Genomic DNA, 13,900 nt, shown 5'->3' with positions numbered 1-13,900 from the left:
AAAAATCAATGTCAATATTCTGTTAAATCACTTTATCGTCATCCTTAAGTAAAATACATAATGGGGAAACTTGGGAGACAAAAGGCCTTTGCCATTGAAGCTAGAAGACCTGTAGCGGGATCAATGCTAAATGTTTCTTTATTATTTGAACACGGAATAGATTGGCCCTGATACTATGAAACCTCTGCATCATATATACCCAAGAAAAACAGTTTCTTTCCTACAGCATTGTTTCAGTATTTAGTTTCACATGTCATTCCAATTTGGAAATGGGGACAGTGCCAGTTGTTTTGGCAGTTATTATAGGAATAGAGTTTCTATAAAATTGTATTAAAGGGAAACTATACCTGACATTTGTAGTCTATATAAAATATATCATATAAAAAGCCCATATTCAAACCACTGTTTTATCTAAAATTGTTATATAGCATAAAAAAATACTTTTCAAGATACCTATCTATAATGCTGTCTATCAGAAGTCAAGGGCCCTCTTTTAGATCCATGTCTCTTAGGGGCAATATGGAAAACATGTGGCAACCTTTTTAATTCAAGGTAGTTGATAAGATCATAGGTTGGCCTTCTCTTCTGCAGTGCACATATTTGCCTCCCATTCAGATTGCCCACGCTGGGTATATAACCAAGAATCCTATGTAAATTCATTGCCTCCACATGACACATGAACTCTTAACTGCTGACATTTCTACTATGGTGTGATACACTAAAGAAAGAAAAGGCTGCACCTGAAACATTTTATAATTACAGTTTCCCTCAATTTCTTTTCAATGCAGAACACATTGTGCTGAGCAAAATGAATAGGCACATCAGCAAAACCACTCTTGTCACAGTGGGTAGCTTTAATCTAAAATTATCGAGAAGCCACAGAATTGGCAAGCCATTCCCAATTAAAACATATTAATTCAGCTTATTCAGTAGGCACTGTAGGAAAAGTCTCTGGACAAGAGCATTTTATTATTTTATCCCCGTTACAGCAGACTGTTTTTGCCATCAAACTGTATATGTTCCTGTTCATGTATAAAATGAAACCACATAGATTATAGCATCTTGCCACTATTTATAACATAATGGATTCAGTCATTGACCATAAACATAGTGGGGGTCATTTATATATTTGCCCTGTGCATGGTTATATTTATAAAGCTGAATAAGAGGTGCAAACAGAATTGCGAATTTTTTTTTCACAATGCGAATGTCTATAGCAGCTTTTAAAATATGTAACAATTCGCAAATTGCGAATATTTATGAGCACACTCTGCGATTCAATTACACCACAACTTTGGTGGCGGATGAAATATTCGCAAAAGAGTTTTGCAAACTGCGAATTTAAGTTACTGTCAACACGATTTTCGCACGCAACAACCTCGCACATTGGATGCACTCGCGCAAACTCCCGTCTCATTTTCGCACCATTTGCGAATATGTATTCACACTGCGAATTCGCAAAAACTGTAAAGAAGGTCAGAGCAGTGCAATATATTGTAATTCTAGCATTATGATAAAATATGTAGCTATTGTGTATTTTTAGTTTGCCATTACAAACAACAAAGATACTTTGAATATGGAGAGAAATGCTGAAAACATTAAAATAGAGACAGAGGGGCAACAGGTTAATGGTAAAGTTAAATGTGAACATTTTTACTGGGGTAAAATGAAAAACTGTCATTGCTGGGAAAATGCATGCCTTGAAATGAAATAAAAATAATATAAAATGAAATAATATTTAAACAGGCATCATGTTAGGATTATACCACACTGGTAGTGATGGGCAAATTTGCGCCGTTTCGCGAAACTGCGAAAAAATCGCAATACGGCACCGGCGTCTCGTTTTTGACACCAGCGCCCGTTTTTTTTTTTTACGCCGGCGCCCGTTTTTGACGCCGCAAATTTTCGCGGGTGTTTCGCGAATTTATTCGCTGGCGGCAAATCACGCAAATTTGCGCCTGGTGAATAAATTCTCCCATCACTACACACTGGGCACTTTAACAATGACTGTCCTCTCAGGGACCACAGACAAGGTCAAAGCGTCATTCCCAGCCACTATGCAAGACATTAACCATTCCAAATGAACCTATTGTACCTTGAAAATGACAATGCGAGAAAGTAAGATATATCGATGTACATAAAATACTTTCTATGACTTCTGTCTCTTTTAATATTGAAGTGTCAGCCAGAGCTCAAACAATATTAGAATAAGAGTTGTCCACGGGCATTGCTTGACAAATCATGCAATTTATTGTCACGGTATAAAACTGCAAATGATAGTTCTAATACAAAAGCAAATCGCTGCAGAGAAAGCATGTGTCACTAAAAACAACTTTCACAGGGATATAAATGAAGTGTGGGCAGGCTAAAATGGATGCAAGGCTGTGCTCATTAATGTGACTCTACTTATTTGCATTCAAATATGTTCCCTTTACTTACACATTGCTCCTCTTTTTAATCAAGTACACCTATTGATTCTAAGGAACCCTAGAACTGTCACCATCCTATAACTAGCTCCATCAAAGGCACTACAGATTTGTGTCCAGAGAATTGTAAGCTAATGTTGTTTTGAACTTGCACCAGAAGTGATGCTCTTCTCACCCTTGATGCTAGCTACAACTGAATGCAATTCATAGAAACACACACATGTTTTGTCTCATTGCTAGCAATTGTGGCAGACACAACTCTGCATGTGCTTATAAGTATCCTTATTTTTTGGAACTGATGTTTCTAAAGGGACAAAAGCAGTAATGGCATTGTTAGCTGGGACAAATGGCAGAATTTAGTGTGCTGATTCTTTCCCTGCAAGACCTTGTCAACTCTATGAATGTGTTTGTATAAAGGCATTCAATTGGCAAGTAAAAAGAATTGATTCTTCTCCCTTACCTCTGCATGCACCTGCTGCTCCTAGGTGATATATGCCAGCAATAACATGCCAAATGGCTTTCTGCTCAATTGCTGTGAATCCCAGAACCCCCAAGGCAGATTGAAGCTGAACAAATGCTGCAGATGCCTTCTGCTTCTCCTCAGGCTGAGGGAAAAGAGTGCACAGGCATTAGCTCAAGTAGCAAAACTTCACATTAGAACCCAATGGATTCTTCATTATGGGCTTTATGAAGCATCAAGCACATACAAATCAAAGCACAAGTACTGCTAAGACAAAAAAACTAATATACCTGACAGAAAACATAACTTTAAGATAAATGACTTCATTGATGGCATGTTAGCAACTCCTAACACTGTACCTGATATAGATGTACAACACCATCTCTCCTCTGTTTTAATCCAATTGTTTACAATATTTGTCTCTATATAAGCATGTATACTTTGAATTATATCACATATACATATTTTTAACAGAGACTAATGTAGTAATAATTCTCAGAACAGACTAGTTCATTTTAAAGTTATTTGTAATTATGAAACAAACTGACTGACATATCTAGAAATGTTTATATGGGCGTCCCTGCTTTCGATTTGCAAAACAAACACAATAATTATTAAGTCATTTCTGCATGTTCTACTGTGTATGCTAATGACAACTGTACACAAGTATACTCTCAGTAACACTTACGGGGGAATGTAATAAAAGTCGGTAATGGAAAAAGTATTCGCAATGTGAAAAGTTATGCCTTTGCGCGAACAAATTTTGCCTTGCGCAAATTGAATATAACTTTTGTGAACCCGGACACTGTTTAGTGACCACTTCCGACACTGGAAGACCGTTTGCGAATTTTATAGTTTGCGCACTTTATAGTTTGCGCCAATGCGCAGCCAATGTAATAAAACTTCTTACTGATAAAGTCATTATGTTTGCTCCAAAAGATTACGACACCTTTAAGCACTTTTTAAGAGTGCGCAGTTTCAGTTCGCAATGCGCAGTTAAAATTCGCAATGTAATAACAGTTTAAGGAACAATATTACATTGCGAAATGTGGATTTTTATTCTTATCGGTGCGAATTGTTTTGCTCTTTGCGACTTTTATTACATTCCCCCGTTATTCTTTTAAAACTGCATCATTTCCAGGGATTTGCCCTTACATCATATTGGCTAAATGCCCAGTGAAAAGGGCAGTATAGATTACAGATACATTTTAAAGTTAACTTTGTTTGTCAAAATATTAGAGGAAAACACTGGTTTATAAGTAATTCAGCCATAGAATAAATAAGACAAAATGCATTTCATCCAAAGTATCACCCTAACTGACTTTTAAGATGGACCTTCTAAGACAAGAACTAGGCATAACCTAAGTGGTCTTTAGAGTTGTTTAGGAGAATACTTTAGATAAGATTTATTCTGTAAAAGGCAGAGTTATATGAAAGGTAAAGGTAATGAGTGTTAGTTACAGTATATGGAGTGTGGAGTGAGTAGTTGGTGAGGTGGATAAGCCTAGCAATAGACCCAAGTGGAGAAATATTATGGAGAGGGAATCTAATCCACAGTAACGGGCAAAAAGAATGCATAGATAATAATATATGTTTTGGTGAAATTGTTTTGAACAAGTGGATATGTTTTAGAAATCTTTAAGAAAAAGTAAAATCAATATGGTTTTGATGTGTTTATTAAAGGGGGACAGAAATGTTTCAAGGATCTAGGAAGAATTGTAAATGTAATTACATTTACAAATAACTTTACAATAAATGAAAACTTAAATTTAGGTATATTGGAAAGATGCTTAGAATTACATTTTTCCTCTTTTAAGCCAGCAACACAAGGGTCAAGTACAGGAATCTGACTGATCTTCTTATTGCATATTAATGGTCACACAGATGGTCAAAAATCTCTCAAAACCTAAAACTTTACTCAATTTCTTTAGTATTTCAGATTAGTATTCTGTATACGTATTTTGTTTTTAAACCCCCACTATCCAAATTAATAATTTTTATACAGGCAATATTTACTATTATACCTATTTATTTTACTCTGCATTCTTAATAGATTATTTCACAGTCACCAAAACAGATAGCAGTGTATAGAGGCAAAATACATGAATCAGCAGAAGTCGTTGCTTTCTGCGTTCACATCCGACAGTCGTGTCGTCATGTAATGTAGTTTTTTACCTGCCACTTTTAGTTGAGTCCAATTATATTTTGCAGCCTGCGATTGCATCCAACTTGCCGCAATAGGTTAGAAATGTTGTACATTATGTTTTAAGCTTCTGTACCAGCCCAAGGCAACCACAGCCCTTTACCAGGGAAGATCTGCGTCTCCAAAGATGCCCCAGTAGCTTCCCATTTTCTTTTCTGCTAATTTACTGCACATGTTCTGTGCTGCTGTCACTTACTGACTCACAATATACTGTATACATAGAATATATATATGTCACAATATAAGGCAAGTCGATGAAGTAAATAATGCAAATGATTTGTAGACGGCAGCTCAGAAACCAGGACAATTAGCATCAGAATTTAATAATCAGTCCTGTAGCATAAGCACATATGACAGTCAAACCTCATTTTCTGCTTAATGATTTACTACAACCCCTAAGTTAAGCTTCTTAACAGCTGCTCAAACACACTGAGCATGTGAATGTCGCAGACACTACTAATAAAATTCAAGAAGGGAAACAATTTTGATGGGCTGGATCATTACTGATTTAGAGATGCTGCACTTTCATCTTTAGGCTGGTTCAATAAATTCAGTATATAAAATAGTATTTCTAGCAATATACATTTTTAAGGTTTAGTTCTCCTTTAACACATGATAAAAGGCTATGCTGTACAACTAAAAGCAACTAGCTAAATGAAGAACTCTCTGGAGTTGAAATATGTAACAAGCTGAGAAGATCATGCACCCACATGTGCATGTTAAGTCGAAAAACGAAACATAAAATGATTTATCCAGAAACCCATTATCCAGAAAGCTCAGACTCCAGTTTAATGAAATAATTAAAATGGATTCATTTTTCTCTTTAATAATAAACTGCAATGTACTTAATCCAAACTAAGGTATACTTAATCCTTATTGGGGGCAATAAAATCCTATTGGGTTAGTTAATGTTTAAATATTTTTTAGAAGACTATGGGAAGATTCCTTATCCTGAGAATCCTGGATAACAGGTACATGAAATTCCATATGGTATTTCCTATATGTTGAAGTTTTGTGTCCTTTGAACATATCTAAATACAAATTGGATGGGGTAGCAGGGTTAACATATACAGTACCTTCTCAAACACCGTAATCCAACTAAAATTTCAGAAGATATTGATGTGATCTTTTCTTTTGCAGAAGATGAAAGATTCAAATTTTGACCACGGATCTCCTATAACTCTTTCAATTTGTACAATAAAATGTGTATCCGCTGACTTCTGCAAAAGCATCAGATTCAGGTGTTACACAGCAATGTGATTCCTATTTCTGCTTTTGTGGTTGCACCTGTGAAAGACATGGTTTATCTGCTCATGACTAAACTCATTTATGCCTGGGGTGTCAATTGGATTAAAGAAAATTGCACTTTGGACTACAATTTCAATTCACAGCTTAGTCAAAATTTTTTTTTCTTTTGGAATAAAAAAAAGATAATAGCCTACACTGGAAGAAAAAGCAGGTGCAACAGGCGAATACATATTACATTTTTCACAAGACAAAGCAGTTTTTAATGACAGTCTTACTGGAGTGTTATAGCTCTAGTAGGAAAGGTTAAGAAAAGAGCAGCATTTTAGTTCCAGGATTGGTGCCAAATGAAAACTGGTGTTGGCGAAATTGCTATAAACAGAGAGAAGGATTGGAATGTAGCCATGAAGTAAAATAGGCATAAGAAGACACCTAAGTATCTTAGAAACTATCTTTATCCAGAAAGAGAGATCTTTGAATGAAAAAAGTCGGTTATTCTTTACAAAAAAGAAAAATGGTCAGCATTTTGTCGGTATTGCTGGAAGGTGTGATAATAGGAAATGGTGGCTCATGGTAATACTTTGATATATATATAAGCCTTTGATAGAAATATAACACAAAGAACTGTTATTTCATTGTAATACTGTACTTTCACAAAGAACTGTTTTATCATTAAATCCAATATGGCATGTTGAACCTAATATACAGCACAGCTTTAATCTTGTATAATGAAGCTTTGTGGAAGGGGAAATTTATCAATTCGGTGACCTAATACTTGTTCTTTATTTTTAAAATGTTTATGACTTCTGGAAATTCTCTGGATATTCTCATATGTATTATCTAATATGCTTATGATTTCTGAAGGCTTCGTGAGACTTTCCTTTATTGTAGCTAGGGGCAGAACATGCTATTAAGATACTAGTTAGCTAGCTTGTTGGGAGTCTGGCCAGATCCTGATGAGCGCATGGGAAACAGGATCTGTAATTAACCATATCATTATCGGGGTTTTTTACTAAATTACTAAATGAGCTCATTGTTTTTGAGCATATATAAACTGGGGGTCTCCTTTTGGTCAGTTGAGATTTCACCTGTGGGGTTTATGTGTGCAGCCACTGGGCCTTTGGTACAGCCATAGGACCCTCGGAACTGTTTGAGCCTCGATCTGCTGGACTGTTTCGGGATCTCCCAGTTTTGGTTGCAGAGAGGTGGTGCTTGCTCAGTTTGCTCATTCGGTAATGTCTATCTTCTTCATCTATTGTATGTAATAAAACCTTTTGCAATCTGTAGCTGGTATGTTTTGATTATTTCCGAGAGACTCATAGAACCTCAAGTAAAACAGAAGGATATTTTACAAATCTTAAATATCACTGTATGCTTTTGAATTAAGAATGTCAAATGTACAAATTTTACTTTTCAGACTCCCCTCAGTAATAAAATGTGGAGATAAATATTCCAATGGCTGCAGGGTGATACGTCTGTGATCTATTCTCTCTAGGGTATGAGCAGGTCTCACTGATAAGATTGTTTGCTTTTCCATACACAGATGGGGAAATGTCAGTTGTTTAGAGTAACCTGTAATTATTATTTTATTTTGCAGCAATTTTAAAACAGGCAAATCCACAAGCAAGTGTGGTCTATGGACATGGGCGTGGCTAAAACATTTTCTTAGTTTGTTTTTCGTGTTTTTTTGGTAAGTTCTATAGATAGTTATAAGTAAGGGTTGAAATATCTTTTTATAAATTCAAACTGTTAGCATGGACTGGTTTGCCTGCCCTAAGTAACATTTTTTCCCTTCGAAGGAAAATTCAAGGCAGCCATAGATGTTTTTTCCAGCTTGTTTTGGATCAGCTAGATGTTTTGTAAGACTAATTTGAGCAAAGATTTGGAAGGGTTTAAACCTCTCTGTGTAACAATGTAAGTAAGAGTCTAAAATACAGGAAGGCAGTTTGCAAATACTGTATAGAAGCCAATGGTAAATTATTTTCATCGCAGCTTATACTGAGTGCTGCAATCAAAGAAAGGAAAACAATGGGCCTTGGGGTGATTATACTCTGTGGGGTAATATATATTGGCAAAGGACTTGTTTTTTTACTTTCTCTTTTTAACATATTTAGGAAACTGTTAAAGTAATGGTTATAAAGAATACATTCCAAGAAACACACAGGGGGTTATTTAATAAAGTCTGAATGTCAAAAACTAAAAAAATCTAGTTTTTTTTTTTACTTTAAAATCCGAATCTTGAGTGGGAAAAAAACTCGATGAGATTAATTATACACAGAGAATGGAAAAAGTCAAGGTTGTATATGTCAATGGGAGAGGCCCCTATCCTATTTGGAAGTTTCTGTGGCCTGCGCTCAAATTAGCCCCAAAATCCACTATTTTGGGCAAAAATCCGAAAAAAAATCAGTTTTTTCAGGAAAAAGCCCAAAAAGTCTAGCCATTCTGTAAAAACTAGGGATGCACCAAATCCAGGATTCGATTCAGGATTGATTCAGGATTCTGCCAGGATTCAGCCTTTTCAGCAGGATTCGGATTCAAATCCTAATTTGCATATGCAAATTATGGGTGGGGAGGGAAATCTCGTGACTTTTTGTCATAAAACAAGGAAATAAAAAATGTTTTCCCCTTCCCATCCCTAATTAGCATATGCAAATTATGGTTCGGATTCGGTTCGGTATTCGGCAGAATCTTTAGCGAAGGATTCGGGGGTTCGGCCGAATCCAAAATAGTGGATTCGGTGCAACCCTAGTCAAAACAACGAAAAAAATCATATGATTCGAATTTTCATTCAATTTAAGGGTTTTTAATAATAAATAAGGTCCGATCGTGGATTCCAGTTTGCTAGGACTTTTTTTAATAAAATTATCAGAAAAATGCGGATTTTGAAAAATAAGGCCCACACAGTCTACCCAGCTGAGGGCAAGGCTGGATGGCATCAATAATTTGTGAGAGTTCCTAACAACAATTCCGGTTTACTAGTTTAATGTTAAATAAAGCATAGTTCCAGTTTTCAGAAGGTTTTGTTAAGTGATCAGATCTAAATTACAAAAAATGTGATATATAATAGCAATGAAATAATGAAATTTAAAAAATCCTGCTATACAATATGCTGTTATACACAATTGTCGCATTGTCAGTGTTTAGTTTAGGGGGGATCAGTGTCCCAAGAAAGGCCTCTGTATGTGCTGAAAAGTTTTTGCCTTTTTATACTATTTTTTAGTGATGCAATGCCACTGCTTGGTGCAAGAACTTAGATATATGATTAATTAGATACACAAAAGTACAAATACATCGTAGCAGGCATGTATTATTGCTTTGGCTATCTGTTTAACACTCAAAAGGAAGAGTGTCTGTTCACCTGTGTTCACTGAGTTGTTCATTATTTGCTGCACCTCTGCCCATTAGAAGGCATACAAAGCTCATATTAAGAGTTTGCAGTTGGTTAATCCTCAGCAACAAGATACAGTAGCTAGAGATGCATATGGATGGCAGATGTGCAGTGGGTGTTAGAATTAAAAGCTCTGTGCATATTCTAACACAGACAATTTCATTATATTAGACATTTTTCCATGGTGTTTATAAAAGCCTCAAAAAAAAGAAACCTGTCATAACAGGATCTGTAACCTATCCAAGGACACCAACACAACAGTCATCATTTAAGCTAATTTTCTTTCCTTCTACTGGCAATGTGAGCTGAATATTAAAAGAGAGAACATGGAGCTAGAGCTTTGCATCTGGTCTATGAATTAATGCACAAGGTTGCTCAGTTTTAGGTTATTTTACACTTTCATCCTGACGGATAAGGAAAAAATAGACAATGGCTCACAAAAATGTACCAAAAAGAGAATCTGAGCTAAGGAAGGTTTAAGATAATTCAGATTCTGCCAAACAACTGTAGGCAGTCATACTGCTGGTGAGGGGAAATGAGGATAATGTTATAGTTTGCTTGTTGTACCCATTAGAAGTAAATAGCATAGTGGCTCATACCATGGAACAAGATGGTAGTTCTAAAATATCCCAAATGGGTTCTTATGAACATAAGTTTATGATGTTTTTACACTGTAAACTGTATACTCTTTTTATGAATATGGTAAAGGTGGCATTTAGCACTGCAACTAATGGAATTGCTCCTGACTTGAGCAATATCTGCAAGGAGTCTGTATCTTCTCATCATGTCTTTCTTTTGGCTACTTGGATTTTTTACTACACTTCAGAAACATACTGGCAGGTTAACTGGCTCCTAATCTGGGTGTAATAGGGAACCTTACATTCTACATCCACTGGGTAAAGGATTCATGTGAATTATGTAAGAAATTCTACATTTGAATTATTATTATCATGAATTATTACCCTATATCAATAATTCATAATAGCAAGTATTATGTTATATTATTGTAAGGTTTTTGGAAAGTAGGTTTTATATTACACAAGTATTTCCTGTATGTGCAAATTAGGCCAAAGACACACAAGCAAAGCAGATGGATCGACAGTCAAATGGCTCTGCTCTATTTGAACCTGACTCCAAGTCAGTTCAAAGGGGAACCATTTATACATAAATCACTATTACTGCATCACTAATAAGTCACAATTTCCAACAGCCTGTTCCTGAATATTACAATGGGCTGCAAGGCAGTAACAATTTATTTTGCAAATTATATAAGACCTCTTTGTAGCTAAAGAACAGTTATACATTTGGGAAAATGTCTTTACAACTCAAATGCCCCCAACATTTATTGAAACTACCCAGTTTGTATATATCTCTTCAGCATGGGTTATACCACTATATCTACTTTGCTACAGTTTGGCATTGGGATCACTCAACACTCAGCAATTTGCCCACTGACTACTTCACTTAGATCCTCTGATTATCAAAATCAGAATTTATTTCACTATTTTTGGAAAGCCCAAACAAATCCGTACAGACTTTTTCCCCCTATTTCCCAAAAAAGTATTATTGTGCGAGAAAAGTCTCGAAAAGATCTGAATCCCCAACTTTTTTGGATTTGACGCCCGAATACCGCTATTTTTTTGGATTTGATGGCCAAAACTTTTTCGGAAACCCAGAGCAAATCAGGACATCTACCATTGACTTCTACATGAACTCAGCAGGAGTTATAACAAATAAAGTTTTTTTTCCTACGAAAAAAATTGTAGTTTTGCGCTTTAAAAGTCACACCAGAAAAAAAATTTACTTTGATACATAACCCCTAAATGTCTTTCTTGCGGTAACGATATTAACCATATTAATGGTTTTCAGTATTACATACAGTGCAATTCCTAGAGTTTATTAGTGTGTTTTACCATTTAACTTATTTGTCTTTACAAAAAGTTTAAACAAGTTGTGTATGCCATCCGACTGGTTTTCCCAATTTAGAATGACTTGTAGGAAGATGTTTCTGGAGTTAAATACCCTAGGATCTTGCTTCAATCAGCATAATATGTTTAGTATGGGGTCAAAGATCTGATGGAGGTAAGGTGTTGATTCTAGATCACAAACTGGGGATTATCAGAATCCTACACCCCTGAGCAGACAAGACCAGCACATAGGCTATGGCGAACATCTCAGAGGGGCCCTTAAAACTTGTGGGTATCTAAATTGGGCCTTTGTTAAAACCAGAAAAAGGAGAAGCAATAACATCAAAACTACTAATGAAGGTAGAAAGCAGGACAAAAGTAAGAACGTTGTCCTCCCATATATTTCTGGGGTGTCAAGAAAAACTTAAAGGAAAACTATACCCTCCAAACAACGTAGGTCTCTATAAAAAATATATCACATAAAACAGCTCATATATAAAACTCTGCTTCATGTAAATAAACCCTATTCATAATAATATACTTTTTAGTAGTATGTGCCATTGGGTAATCATAAATAGAAAATTGCCATTTTAAAAAATAAGGGCCGCCCCCTGGGATCATACAATTCACTGTGCACACAAACATACCAAACAAACCATACATGTTAGGTCACATGAGCCAATTAACAGACAGAGTTCTGTCTTTTGCTCCCTGTTTCAGTTAAGAGTTGTAGTATTTCTGGTCAGGTGATCTCTGAGACAGCACACAGACCATCAAGAAATCAGTGTCAGAGCGGATAAAAAAGGGGCAGCATCATTAGTGCATTGAGCGCAATATCACTCTCTGCACTAGCAGAGCTAAATTTACAGGTTTAAACCCAGAAATTCAGCTCTTAAAGTTACAAGGGTCAGCATTTTGCCACCCCTTGTAACTGACTGCTTACTGCTCACCTTGCCTCATGGTAGGACTGGCTCAAAAGAGGGGTCATAGAAGGAGGACTGATGCAAAAAAGGGGTCAGGGAAAAAAGTTTGAATGGGGGGGCCACAACATCTACTATCTGCCACACACAATGCTGTTTTGGCACCTCTCCCCCATGCTGGTCATACTTAACAGATTATGCTGATTGGAGTAAGATTCCAGGGTATATAACCACAAATATTTTTGTACAGGTCATTCTGAATTGAGAAAGCCAGTTGGATGACAAGTGAAACATCTTCAAGCAAATTTGCTTCAGAAACACTACTATGTTGTAATGCAGATAAGCTCTGTAGAACACCATTATATTCTACAGAACGTACCTGCTATCTACTATGAAACATGAGCCCTTTCTCTTTTGAATGGCTGCCCCCATGGTTACAGCAGCTCTTTTATATTCTACTTTATAAGGCTATGGGCACACAGGCTGAAAGCTCTGGCTTTTGTCAGCCTGTGTATTTTTGTAAGTTGAGAGAAGCAGATCTGCTTAGTGCCCCTGCTCAATTGATTTGAATCTGGAGCTGAAGCTGAGCCCAAATATACAAAAGGAGGCATCTCCAGACTGACCTCAGCTTCAGCTCCAATGCGTGTGTTCATGCATACAGGCTGGTTGGATTCAATGGAGCAGGGATCTGTTTGTCTCAGCCTGCAAAAAATATGCAGACCGTCAGCAGCTGAGCCTAAGTTCAGCCTGTGTGCCCATAGCCTAAAAATAGCAGTATTTGAGAAGAAAACACACCAGTTTTATCAGTGCAGAGCAACACAGTATTATAGTTTAACTACTTTAAAACACTTTTTTGGAGTTACTGTTCCTTTAAGAAAAGCAATTGCCTTTATTTAGAAACCATTATAGGCAGCAAGGAGATCTATACGATTGAAGTAATGGTTTTAATCACAAAGAAATGCCATGCAAAACATCAATCTTCATATTTTATGAAAGTTACAAAGTTTACCCAGTAACCAATAGCCATATGTAGCCAGATATTAGATCCATGTTGTGTGTCTCTGGAAGTACTTTATTAAACTGTGTTTTTTCTTTCATTAACAGACATTTGCAGTAATAATAACTGTACAATCAAAGGTCACATTAAGGAATGCCCTACTTGCAAAGCTGCAGAACTGTGGTTATTTGAATTGCTGCTGAAGATATTTAGCGGCACTGTCATGTAGGATAATATTAGGATGAAATAATTCTGAGTGACTGCAAGAGTCGAGAAGGACTTGTTTTTTTTACAGTAAACCCTTGTGCTGCTCTATGCTCTGGGCATTAGGACTGTCTGTCAGCCTATATTTAC

The 13,900-nt window shown here is 36.2% G+C and overlaps 1 pseudogene; it reads right to left on the bottom strand.

Moving 5' to 3' along the window:
- LOC108705073 overlaps positions 1 to 13,900 on the bottom strand; it is a 260,667-nt pseudogene that overhangs the window by 219,109 nt on the left and 27,658 nt on the right.

Source organism: Xenopus laevis, chromosome 1S (genome assembly GCF_017654675.1).
Source record: "Xenopus laevis strain J_2021 chromosome 1S, Xenopus_laevis_v10.1, whole genome shotgun sequence".
NCBI lineage: Eukaryota > Metazoa > Chordata > Amphibia > Anura > Pipidae > Xenopus > Xenopus laevis.
Note: the sequence above shows the minus strand (reverse complement) of the source record. Positions and strands in the feature narration are given on the sequence as shown.